This window comes from the organism of the source record quoted next, unplaced genomic scaffold (assembly GCF_019419815.1).
Source record: "Pyrus x bretschneideri cultivar Hongxiangsu unplaced genomic scaffold, Pyrus_bretschneideri_v1 Contig83, whole genome shotgun sequence".
NCBI classification, from domain to species: Eukaryota; Viridiplantae; Streptophyta; class Magnoliopsida; order Rosales; family Rosaceae; genus Pyrus; species Pyrus x bretschneideri.
The window spans coordinates 1-14,133 of record NW_025999824.1 but is presented as its reverse complement, the minus strand read 5'-3'; positions in this window follow the sequence as shown (position 1 = coordinate 14,133).

Genomic DNA, 14,133 nt, shown 5'->3' with positions numbered 1-14,133 from the left:
AGAGGTGAAAATGAGGGAACATTCATGCATCATCATGGAACGATTGTTTCTAATTTCTCGTGACCAAAATCTATGATTACATGACACTTATTTAACAATGTCAATTTACCGTTGTAAAGTTATGTCCTTACTGAGCGATTGAAGCGTGCCCCTCTATTGTTGTGCAGGTTTACGAACTAGACAATCAAAAAGATAGATGGGATGAGATTGGACTAGAAATTTTTATAAGATGAACTAGTCCAATCTTATCCCATCATTTTTAATTTTTAGCTTGTGCACCACGGGTTCAAATTTCTCCATCGACCCCGGGTTTGTGGCTTGACACGTCCCTCACTGTTGAAGTCTTTCCACCACAACTTTCAAGGCCACATGTTGAATCTGGAACGTCAAAATTTCACGGGTCACGAGGTCTCATTGCCACGCGTTAAGAGATTTGAAAAGGTACCTATTCCAATTTACTCTGAAATGCATGGTCTGTGGACAACTATCCATCCTCAAGAGGAACAAGTCATTTCAGATACATAGTCAATCACTCAATAGCTTCCACAATAGAGCTGCCAAAATGGACTAGCGATGCCACCATCATCTTCTTTTGGAGCAATGGGCAAAGTCTAACTACTTTGTTGAATTGACAATGCTTTTCATCAAGACACGTAAACCCAATTCAACAAGGAATCAAAGGTTCCCTATATTTTTAGAGTCCTTACAATCTAAGGATTGGCATACACCATAAGTAATATATCATACTCCTAAGAGGATGCAATATGCCAATATCTATTCGAAGATATCCTCTAAGATTCTTTCAGTTTATGCGGATCCAAATCCTAAAAGATCCATATCTCGACTAGTATAAATACATCATTCTAGGGTTCATCTCTGGTAACCCAATTATCACACACTTATTCTCTAGCAAACTTCTTGAGTCTCATAATATTGCTAACTAACTTCACCGTCAGAGAGCCTTTGACCGGCACACAACTTTCCTGGACTTTGGTTGCTTACGGTTATTTGTTTTTTTATAGATAAACAAGTTTGTGCATCTTCCTCCTCACACAGTGGTGCACAAAACTGGTTCCATCATTCCCACTTTTATTTTTATGTTTGTATAAATTTCTCTAATAAAGACAATGCAGGGGAGAAAATGACCCAACAATATCCACATGAGAAATTGTTTTTTATTTCACAGGGGAATTATACCTTGATTCCCTCTAGTGGTAGGGTTAAAACCGTTAAAGTCATAAACACCGCACGGAGTATGTACAAAATAAAAAATATACCTCAGCAAGCACAGATCTGGGAACTCTTTGATAAGTCAAGGAAATAACATGAATTGAAGAGTCTGCAAAGGAAAAAGTAGGTTTATAAGTTATGCATAACTATTGAGTACCAAGTGTTGGAACTTTACAATTAGCAAGAACCCTAAATCACAATTCACATACATGTATCTGAACAAGAGTTTGGTTATCAATTCAACCCAAATGCATTTGATGGAAGGAAATCAATAATTTCTCACATTTGGCTGTTTTATGTCTGATAAAGCCGTGAAACGGTGAATAAGGAAGAATCTTCTACTCAATGGGGACCTTATGTTCTCACTAGAATGGGGCTAGTTTCTGTACGAAAACCTTTTCCTCTTGAGCAGGGACCATTCCATATATAGATGCTGATCCAAGCTGCCTTCCACCTATTATGGACAGCAGTTGGTAACTGACAGCACTACTAAATCCTTATAAACGTGGGGCTTTCCATCACTTCAACATGTTTGCCTTATGGTCCTACTTTAAAGGAAGTTAACCTAATAATTAACTCTAACTGATTATAATTATAATGTGACAATTCCTTATCATGATTTGTAGAGTCCAAATAAGATTCCAACATTCTCCCACTTTGGACTTTACTAATCATGTTTATTCATCAACATTACAAGGAGAATCAGTTCCTTTGTGATCACATCAGTTAATTAACCATTTCTTCACACATCTTCCATGGCTAATTTAGAAGGTCGAACTCCAGAAAACTTTGCACAACAATTAGTGCAGGCACTTTGGAATCACAATCTTCTTCACTAACCATACATGAAGCTATAAAACATGTCTGTGAAATCGAGAGTTTTTCCATTATACTTACACAAAAACGTCTGTCTTGATGAAGGTGTTATTCATCCGCTTCATCAACCACTACCTTAAGGTTGCTGTAGTTTTAACAAGCCACCCTCAGCTATCTTGCACACTGAAAAAGAGTTAAAACCACTTAAAATTTTTAAACAAGCAATCAATGCCACAAGGTTGTGATACAATGCCTAAACATTCCCATAGCCAAAACTTATCAATAAACAATAATTCATGTCAATACAATACATGGAATTAAACACCAAGTTTCATTTATTGGCAGCAAACAACTATAAAGTAAACAAACAAGATTGGAAGTTCACTCCCACATATATACTAAATCAAATGATTCCGGTACTCCCATCTCAAACTCCAATGAGTTTGCCAATATACTTCCAGTGAAGCATAAATTCTTCCATACGCAATTAAACTAGTTATTCAACGAATAACCATGACATGCAACTATGAATTCAATTGAAAACACAATAGTTTTAAACAAAAATAACATAGTACGAACAATACTCCCACTAATTTAGCATATCAACAACTTGATGTCTAAAAGACTTTCTTATAGTAGTAGAATTAGCAAATTATTCTAACTGGTTAGCCACAAGTATTCTTTATTGCATGCATCCTTTAAACAAACCAGAAGAAACCTTATGACATAAGCGCGTACAATACATATTAATATGCAAGATATAAGACAAAACAATATAGAATCAATGAACCCATTAATCTACAACACCATATCTTGATTGCAGAAAACACTTTTTGATAAAAAAATTTGAAACATGCATGCTTGGTAGCAACTTTACTACGTCAATCAGTTTATACATAAGCATATTACCATAAAATTTCCTAAGCATGCAAATTAATCACAATCTCAATGAAAGAATATCACAATCTGTCATCCACAAGATATCTCATCCATTTCTTGGCATTCGTTTCAACATGTATGATGGATACCCAAAATCATACCAAAAATAATCCAACAGTAAGAGTTAATAAGACCAATAGAGATATAATTTATGGTTTTGCTATTTTCGAAATGCAACCTTGACTACAACTTTTATAATCACTCGAAACACTAGCTGCTGCCATCATGCATTGTTTAATATGAATGTATAAATGACTTGCTAGTTACAATTGCATAGAACAAAACCAATTCATGCAACTGTCTCTAAAGTAATGTCAATTATAGAACTTGTTACAAAAAGTTATTATGCACATTTCAGGAGATGTATCAATAATTTTAGGTCTTATTACCTGCAAAATCATTATAAAGATCAATATGTAATCATCCAAGTGCATTCTTAATCATGTTGTCAGGGAAAACAAAGCACATATGCATTCAAAACTTTAATACACTTTCAACGTGACTAGGACAATACAAGAACAACTCCCACATAAATTTAGAACAAAATACCTATGGAACAATTTAATGAGTATGTAGCCCAAAACTTTTTACTTTTATTCTCCCACTTGGGAAAACACTCATTCACCAAAATTACTCATAAAAACATATTCAATAGGTACTAAATTATCAGAAAATAGCAGGAAGTACAGTGCTGAAAAAAAAAAAACTTGCACCAGTGGTAACACATTGTCAAGAGCTGCACTGAGTTTTGGAAGAGCTTGTGCCCAAATGGAAAAGGAGTGTGGAGTTCTACTGAAAACTCTTGGCACACAGGGTCAAAACATATTATTACCATGACTCATTGAGTGAAAACTGAATGCAAACATATTTCAGGGGCCGGTATCTAGTATCATGCCAAATACAGTTTCTATGTCATGCTTCTAATAAAATTGATCCCCAAAGCAGCGAAATCATTGGTACAAAAAACATACCCAAAACTATGAACTTCGCCTTCTTCATCTGCTCCGCTATATTAATTTTCATTATTCATACATGATTATGTTACACCTTTGGGTAAGAAACATAAACAGCCATAATTCGATAATAGATTATGTAACCTTATTGTATAACAGTCATGTAAAAGATTAAGAAAACAACCAAGATTTCAAGTCTTTGGACAAGAAAACAGTCAACTTAATTCTCTTAAAATGTTTTACCCATCTCAACCCATTCATACATTCATCTCTTTGGAAAAGAATATTGACATGTTATGAGTTTTTTTAAAACCATAATTTACATAATCCAATTCCTGAAGTCTTTTCACTTTGGTGAAAAACATATGTACACAAGTCCATTGCGAAACCTCGCTCATATATTTTTCCCAAAGAAGTAGAGGTTAGTGCAAAAAATATTATCGTAGAAGACTTTATATTTATACAATTAACATTGATGTATTAATCCGTTAAGAACAAAAACATCAACCCTCCATGCAAGTTTTATTTTTCAGCCTAAGAACTAACGTTGATTCTTTCTACAGTACTATAGGACACATCAAAAAATTCATTTACAATCTCAATTTCATTCTTTAAACACAAAGATAAATATTAGTGCCCGGTTTCTAATTAAACCTTTTTGCCAAGCTATCACTAAAACAACAAATGCGAGCTACATAATGATTATGCCCAACCCTTGCATTGTAAGAAGATATATATGATTCTGTACATTCACAAGTCAATTTAATGGAATTTAGGGTTAGCCACATGCATAGATTATAACTCAACATAACTGCAAGTTTTTGGAACGAAGAGCAAAGAGCAAACCTGATGAAGCCGGAGAGTTGATAAATAATCAATTGACACAGCAATGTAACACCTTTAGGTACGAAACACAATTGCAATTTATGCATACCATATTGATATGCACCCTTATTATGTAGCCTTTTTAATCAAAGCTCGAGTTTCAACTAATACTCTAATCTTTGGATAAGAATATAGTTGGCTCAAAATTGATTAAAAAACCCTTAAGATGATTTATAAAACCAACCGGCCAACATATTTACCCGTTGTGGATTATGAACCACAATTCCATGCAACCCCACTTTGGTGAAAGTTCTACAAACATTTGTTTAATGGTTTAATAGCATGATTAAAGGAAAGCTCCACAGAAACTCCAACAATTCCTGAATAAGACTTACCAAGAAAAGCATTAATGTGAACAATTATAATTAAAAAACAATTATAATCAAAACCAAAGAAAGCTTTAACCAGAAAACCATTAAAGCCCTCGACATTAGTCCACCAAGCTTGTGCCATTCGTGATATCATAGGCAACCAAGCAATCTACCAGACCAACCCCGTTGCTGCTTGGTTTTTGCTGAGTGTTCTTCCTCCTTCGCGATGCCCTTAAAGATGCTGCTGTTGTGTTGTGCCTTGGCTCCCAAATTGAAGGCTTTAGTTTCCTTTATAATTAAAGGATAAGCACTTGGCATGCCTTCCCTCATTTTCTTCATTTAGTCAAAAACAACCATCTGACTCTTTCCTTTTGTTAATCCACAAAGTCACACATGCATAATTCCATGTGTTTATGTGATTAACGTTGATGCTTCTTTCCCGCTTTCGACGTGCTTCTGGAAACCCCTTTACTTTGCACGCCTACCACTCCAATCAATTTGGTCTTCGGTCTTTAATTGTTGCCAACTCAATTATATGAGCCATTTTATCACAACATGCCGCCCCTCTTTTTCGATAGTTGGCTTGCGCCGTCGACGCTTGAGTGGCCTGGTGCGTTACGCGACCTTTTGATACGAGGGTGGTCTTGGTTTCTATACCGGATTCGTTTACGATCCCGATCACTTTCTCGTTCTCGTATGGTTCATGTTTTTGAAGAAGAGGCCCAAGTTGATTCCGGTGTTTTCACCATAGTATCAAACGTGATCACAGTACCCAAAAGAAAACCAACAAACATTAATCGAAGAATTATAGTGCCTAGGATAAAATATAATCAACGACAATAGTAATTATAAGAATTGAATTTAGGGTGAGCTAATACATGCTTTGATACCAAATGTTGGAACTTTACAATTAGCAAGAACCCTAAATCACAATCCACATACATGTATCTAAACAAGAGTTTGGTTATCAATTCAACCCAAATGCATTTGATGGAAAGAAATCAATAACTTCTCACCTTTGGCTATTGGATGTTTGATAAAGCCATAAAACGGTGAATAAGGAAGAATCTTCTACTTAATGGGGACCTTGTGTTCTCACTAGAATAGGGCTAGTTTCTGTATGAAAACCTTTTCCTCTTGAGCAGGGACCATTCCATATATAGATGCTGATCCAAACTGCCTTCCACCTATTATGGACAGCAGTTGGTAACTGACAGCACTACTAAATCCTTATAGACGTGGGGCTTTCCATCACTTCAACATGTTTGCCTTATGGTCCTACTTTAAAGGGAGTTAACCTAATAATTAACTCTAACTGATTATAATTATAATGTGACAATTCCTTGTCATGATTTGTAGAGTCCCAATAAGATTCCAACACCAAGTTCTAAGACCGGAGACATACATACCTCCAAGTAGTGAGATAGAACAATCAATGTCTTAAACTGCTCCTCCATTTGCTGATGAAGAATTAGAGCAAACAAAAGAGGGAATTAGCTAAATAACGTTTGTTTGCCACACATTGAATAACATTCACATCCAAAAATATCTCAAATTTTGATAATGAAATTTGTCGAGATGATAAAAAAGAGAGAACCTGAAACCAAGAAGACATGAATAAACATGGAACTTGAAAACCATGCTGTAAGTTTGACTCGCTCACATAGACCGCACAACCTATTTGAAATATCCATCATTCAGGTAAATGAAGAAATAGAATTGTCACCGAGTATATAATAAACCGAAAGAAGGAGGAAGTGAGTGAGAGAACTATACTCTTTCGAGAATTAAGAAGAGACAAAAGGCTAAAATCAGGAGAGGGCGTTGCCATCAGTGCATGCACATCAATATAATACTCGTAAAAATTTAACGTACTTCTTATTTTCACCAAAATTCTGCATTAAAAAAGTAAAACTAAAAGTAAGGTTTTAAAGTAGAAAGATATAACACAAAGCTTAACCAAGAAGCAGACAACAATTTTGGGTTAATTTGCGTCCTTGCCAACTATTTTTGGTTAGTTATATTGGACTAGATCTTAAGTTGCGTTCTTGCTAACTATTTTTTGGTCAAAATACTTGGTTAAAATACTATTAGTGGAGAAAACTATACAGTATCGCCTTGTAGAGAAAATTCCGATGTGCAGCAACTATACGTGTCTTTGAATATTACTATGAATTATGTTATGTTATTTTTGTTGGCGTGAGTCAACCATTTAGTTTAAGAATGTAATCCTATAATTTATTTATTGTATAATTGGGATTTTTATTTCCTGTTATGTGGGATATTGTACAACTATATATTTACCTCCTAGAGAGAAGAATATACATACAATTCAAATCCTAAACACTTTTATCTTGGCATCAGAGCAGGTTCCGGCATGTCTCTTTCTCTTAGTCTTCTACCCTAAATGCCAACTATTTTTCTGTTGGCTCCGGAATACACACACACACACACATATACAAAACCCTAAACACATATAGCCGTGCATTCTGCAAAGCTTGCATAAGAAAAAACAAATCCTGGTGTTCTTAAAATTTGAACCCAGAAACCAAACAAAACCCTCAAACCGGTGGTATGGTCTCGAAGCAAGAGATTCACACCTAAGGGAAATACAGAGGAAAACCAAACCCTGGAGACCTTAATTAAGCCGCTGCAACTTGCTGCCTTAATGGTAGACAGCCAAGCCGGGCCGATTACCAGCAGGACGGAGAATGGGTTGGCTAAGCCTAGAGCCCAAAGTTCAATGGGGAAGCAAGCAGGCAGCGTGAGACTGACGCTGGGCTAGCCGTTGGGCCAATCAGCACGGGAACCGATTGCATCAACCATGTGGGCATACCGAGCCCACCAGGAGACAGCCTTCTGGAAAACAGTTTGGACCCAGACAGTATGGGCCAGCAGCTTTCATTATTGAATTTGATTTCGTCCCAAGAACGATCCTATGATCCAAGTAAAATTGGCACTGCATTCACAGCATCCGCTAACCGAGATTCTAGGTGAATAATTGACTCTAGAAACTATGAATCCTTGTTGCGCTACTTAACCGTTCCACCCAAGGAGAATGTTATCACAGCAAACGGTGAAATTGCTCTAGTTACAGGAAAGGGTTCCATCGCCCTTACTCCCTCTCTATCTCTACATTACAGTTTTCTTGTTCCTTCACTCTTGAATCATTTACTTTCTGTTGGTCAAGTTATGGAACAATTAAATTGTGTTTTACTCATGTTTCCCACTTTTTGCCTACTACAGGATAGCCAAACATGGGCGATTATTGAGCGTGGTACTAAGAGGAGAGGGTTATATTATGTGGATGATGTGGTATTGGGTCGAGTCAACCAAGTGAGCAGTGGTCACAACAACAAGGTTAAGAGAATCTGGTTATGGCATCGTCAACTAGGACATGCATCTTTTGGTTATTTAAGAAAATTACTTCCGTCTTTATTTAATGGCGTTTTAGACTCTAATTTTCAGTGTCAGGATTGCATTTTTGCAAAAAGTCATCATACTTCTTACCACTTGAGCCTCAATAAAAGATCGGTGCCCTTTGAGTTAGTTCACTCTGATGTATGGGGTCCCTCACCAATTGCGATGCGCCGCGGTATTCGGTGGTTTGTTACCTTTGTAGATGATTGCACCAGAATGACTTGGCTCTATACCATGAAATAAAAGAGTGACGTTGGGCAAATTTTCCAACAGTTTTATTGGATGATTGGAAATCAATTTTCTCTTCCTATCAAAGTCCTGAGATCCGATAATGGTGGAGAATATCTTAATTCTGAACTATCACAAAATGGTGTAGCAGAACGTAGGAACAAACATATCTTGGAAACTACACAGGCACTTCTGATTGGGGCTCATGCTCCTCATGCCTATTAGGCGGATGCAGTTACGTATTACGTTTATCTTCTTAATCGAATGCCCTCTCGAGTTCACAACTTCTGAACTCCCATGGAAAACTTGACGGATTATGTCACTCTACCATCTTCTCTTTATTTATCACCTCGCATATTTGGATGTGTGGCTTATGTGCATCTTCACAAGAATCAACGGAGTAAATTGGATCTATGTGTTGTTCATTGTGTATTTCTGGGATTTAATAGCCAACAAAAGGGATATCGATGTTACCATCCACCTACTAAGCATTTCTATGTCACCATGGATGTCACGTTTTCCAAAACCGAGATTTTTTCATCTCTGATCAAACCCACTATACTTTTCAGGGGGAGTTGAATAGTAAATACGAAGACTACAGTTGGTTTGATGTTCCACGTGAACGAGACAGTTGGCATGGTCCCAGTAGTACAGGTGAGATCGAGACTGAAGACTTAGGTGGTAAGAGCAACCTATCTGACCGCGTCTTACTAGAGGGTCACGACACATCAATTCAAAGCGCAATAGTAGGCCACGACAAAGTAGTTCAGAGCCCTGTAGTGACCAACGACACAGCAAGACAAAGCCCAGTGGATCTTGACCGTGAAACCCCTGACTGAGAGATAGCTCATGCAGTGTCAAATAGTAGGCCTACATCATTTATAGATTCAGTAGAAGGTAATGGGTCCGCTAGTGATACTGAGACTGTGCAAACATAAAATAACCCTCATTCTCCTCCACTAGTACATGCTCATGTCACTGCGGATATCCAAAAGGTACGTTCTCATACTTCAGATATTATTGAAAATTCCTATATTTTACCTCATAGGCAAAACCGTGGGAAACCACCTGACAGGTTTTCTCCAGAAGGAAAAGTGAGATATGCAATTACACAATATGTGTCCACTCATCAACTATCACCCAAGTACCAAGCCATGGTGAATCAAATGGTTGGGATTAAAATTCCTACAAAAGTGGAAAAGGCTTTGCGAGACCTCTGTTAGGTAGAAGCTATGAGAGTAGAAATGGAAGCCTTACAAAGAAACGGAATGTGGAATGTAGTGTCACTACCACAAGGGAAAAGACCGGTGGGATGTAAATGGGTGTTCACCATAAAGCACAAGGCGGATGGGTCCATTGATAGATACAAGGCGAGATTGGTAGCTAAAGGGTATACACAGACATTTGGAGTTGACTACCAAAAAACGTTTGCTCTGGTCGTAAAAATGAATACTATTCGAGTCTTTTTGTCTTTGGCAGCTAATCTGGACTGGCCTTTGAAACGGTTCGATGTGAAGAATGCTTTCTTACATGGAGATCTAGAAGAAAAAGTATACATGGATCTTTCACCAGGATATGAAACACTGAATGAAGCAGGGAAAGTATGTAGACTTTGAAAGGCTTTCTACGGACTCAAACAATCATTCAAAGCATGGTTTGGAAGGTTCACTGAAGCAATGAAAAAGTACGGCTATAGATAGGGAAATGTGAACCACGCCCTGTTTATCAAACGCATAGAAGGTAAAGTTACTTTGTTAATTATCTATGTGGATGATATGGTAGTTACTGGTGATGACACAGAGGAGATAAAAAGGCTGCAGGGGTATCTTTCATCAGAATTTGAGATGAAGGATCTAGGAGGCTTGAAATACTTATTGGGCATTGAAGTTGCTCGTTCACATGATGGTATTTACTTGTCTCAGAGGAAGTATGTTCTTGATCTTCTCTTAGAAATTGGAATATTGGCTTGTAAACTAGTTGAAACTCCCATTGTGCAGAATCATCATCTGGCGATATACCAGGATCAAGTTCCTACCAATAAAGAAAGATATCAGAGATTGGTAGGACGATTGATTTACTTATCACTTACACGTCCCGATATTGCGTATGCAGTTACTGTTGTAAGTCAGTTCATGCATGCTCCTAGTGAAGATCGCAGTGATGTGTATACTGAGTTATCTGAAATGTGCACTAGGTAGATGACTGATCTTCAGGAAGCATGGACATATGGAGGTAAAGGGGTATACTGATGTTGATTGGGCGGGAAACATTATTGATTGTCTCTCCACATCAGGCTACTTCACATTCGTAACAAGAAATCTGGTAACTTGGAGAAGCAAGAAGCATAATGTAGTTGCTAGATCCACGGCCGAGTCAGAGTACAGAGGAATGGCAGATGGAATTTGTGAATTGTTATGGCTTAGGATTCTTCTCACTGAGATTGGGTTCAAGCCTTAGGGAGCTATGTTATTATACTGCGACAATCAAGCTGCGAGAGAAATAGTGAATAATCCCGTTCAGCTTGATCATACAAAGCATGTGGAGGTAGATAGACACTTCATGAAAGAGAAGTTAGATGTTAAATTGATGGATTTTCCATACATGAAGTCTGAAGAACAATTAGCAGATGTGTTAACTCATGCAGTTTTCAACAAGGGTGTTTTAAGACTCACTTGACAAGTTGGGCTTAGGAGATATCTATGCACCAACTTAAGGGGGAGTGTTGACATGAGTCAACCATTTAGTTTAGGAATGTAATCCTATAATTTATTTCTTGTATAATTGGGATTCTTATTTTTTGTTATGTGGGATATTGTACAACTATATATTTACCTCCTAGAGAGAAGAATAAACATACCATTCAAACCCTAAACACTTTTATCTTTCTTGTGAATAAAGACACATCTCTTAGCAGTCGGTTATTTCTATAATTTTGGTTATTTGGACACAAGATTCTTGAGTTCCAATGTTTGGCAATGTTCCTGTCCAAAGTAATCTTTTACTTTTTCGATAATGTCATTCAATTGTACCTTTGTTAGTTGGAAATCCAGAGAAAGATAACTAATAGCATCGTCAACTCTCATCATAAAAGATTATTTCATATCTATATAATTATTTATTTATTTTAATTTATTACAGTTAGACAACTAAAATATAATACTATAAAATGAGTTACTATGGTGGGACCCATTCTCGTAAGAGAAGAAAGACAAAGAAGTAGAGAGAAAAGGGAAAGAAAATAAAGCTACAACATTCAATAGTCATTCATATCTCTCCAAATGAGTAAGAAGAGACTAAACTCGCAAACTAAGGAATCGAAAAAGTGCAAATTTTCCTATGAAATTTCTAATTAAATACCTAAAAATCATGAACCAAATTGAGTAGGAGGGACTAAATGATCGGATTTCATTTCCTTCTCCTATTTTTAAGCTCTCTAATTCATTCATTTTCCCATTTCTGTTGAGTAAACATCTCACGTGTCAAGATTTCATAATCGAGCCGATATATGCCCCAACTTAACCCCTTGCGCAACCAACTGGTAGTTGTTAGGTTTTATCACAAAAGGCCTTGATATTATAGTTGAAACCACTTATGCATAAGTAGTAATATATATTACAAAAATAGCAAGGTTAAGAACCGTGGCCATTGAATTTTTTTTTTAGTATTGTAAGTTGGCAGGTTGCACCTAGTTGGCATTATTGTACCCTTCTGGATGCGTGAAGGCCTACAACTTGTTTGGTTCCAATCGGTCAATGGCATATTCAGATGCAATTGTTGCTTGAAGGCTATGGGATTATGGGATTTGTTAATGGAACAAATTAATTTGTGCCCAGCTCAATTTTCTTCCACCTCTTAAGCAGATTCAGAGGTAACATCAAGTAGTACGTCTTCAAGAACTGAAACCGATGAATATAAAGTCTAGAAAATGCATGATAGGGCACTTATGCAACTCATTACTGCAACACTATCCTCGATCAACCGCAATTTCTTGTGCAATTGGCAGTACAAGTGCAAGGGATTTATGGATTAGACTTCAAGAACAGTTTGATGTTGTGAGTAAAACCACTATCTTTCAAATGAAGTCAGATCTTCAGACCATCAAGAAAGGCATTGATTCTGTGACTCAACTTGCTAAGAATTAAGGAAGCAAGAGATTTTCTTGCTGCTGCTAGAGCCACATTTGTAGATGTGGACATTGTTATTCTTGCTCTTAATGGCTTGTCATCTGAGTACAACACCTTTAGATGAGTGATCCGTGATAGAGAAAATGTTATTTTCTCAAAGAATTTTGATCCTAATCAACCGATTCGAACCAAAACAATGTAGTTCGTAGTGGAAAGTTTAAGGAAGGTAGCAGTGTTTTAGGCGGGGAGAGAAGAAGAAGATTATGCCATTGAGAGAGGAATGCTAGTGCTGGGACGGCAATTGGGGGTGCGAAATTTTTTTTTGCTATTGTAGACGACAAAGAAATAGAAGAAAACCCTAGCACCTAAGGAAGGCCTAGACGAGTGATACCACATACAATTATGACTCCATGTATTGATATGCAGAAATATTACAATATCTATAGGGTTATATTAATCTCTATTTAAGTAGGAATCCTACACTAATTATGGTTGAAAATTCTATTCCTATATTACTGTTGACCTAAAAACTACTTGCCCTACGTGGCGTATAGACCAAATAGCTAATGAGCTAACTACATCATTCGGTTGAATGGGAGGCGTGCCAACTTGGTGACTAAGCTCGGTCAGTGAGTAAATGAATGTGGTGCTAATGGTGTCGAATACACTATTGACTTCTTACCCGAGCGATCGCAGTAGAAGAAGGAACTCGTTTCAGCCTTTGAGTTCTAGAGCCTGAAGACAAGGCTGCTAGTCACTGCGAAGTTCAAGGATCGTCGACACTTGGTTCGACTACTTCAATTATATTTGTGAAAATATAAGTGTGCCGAATCAGTACGAACTCTAAGGACACAAATACTCAAAAAAGATAAGTGTTTTGACTGTAAATGTGGTTCGGTCGTCGCAATGTCAAATTCTGAAATGCATTTGTGAATATCCAATCATAAAATGGGTTCGACTTTCAATGTGCCGAACACCATAACCTGGTAACACCTCACTCACCGAGAAGCTAATGAGATGACCTCTTTCAACAAGGACTCAAAGATTCATTGCTGAGGGAGACTTGGATATATAGCCAACCAAGCTAGGAGTAGTGTTGTTTCTACAAACTGGAAGGTGCTCTTCAATCACTTGATTTATGGATCCATTGCTATATCTACATACTCTAAGATGTCACTGGTTGTCAATCACATAGATGTTTATACAACTGAAAGATATGCTTGACGA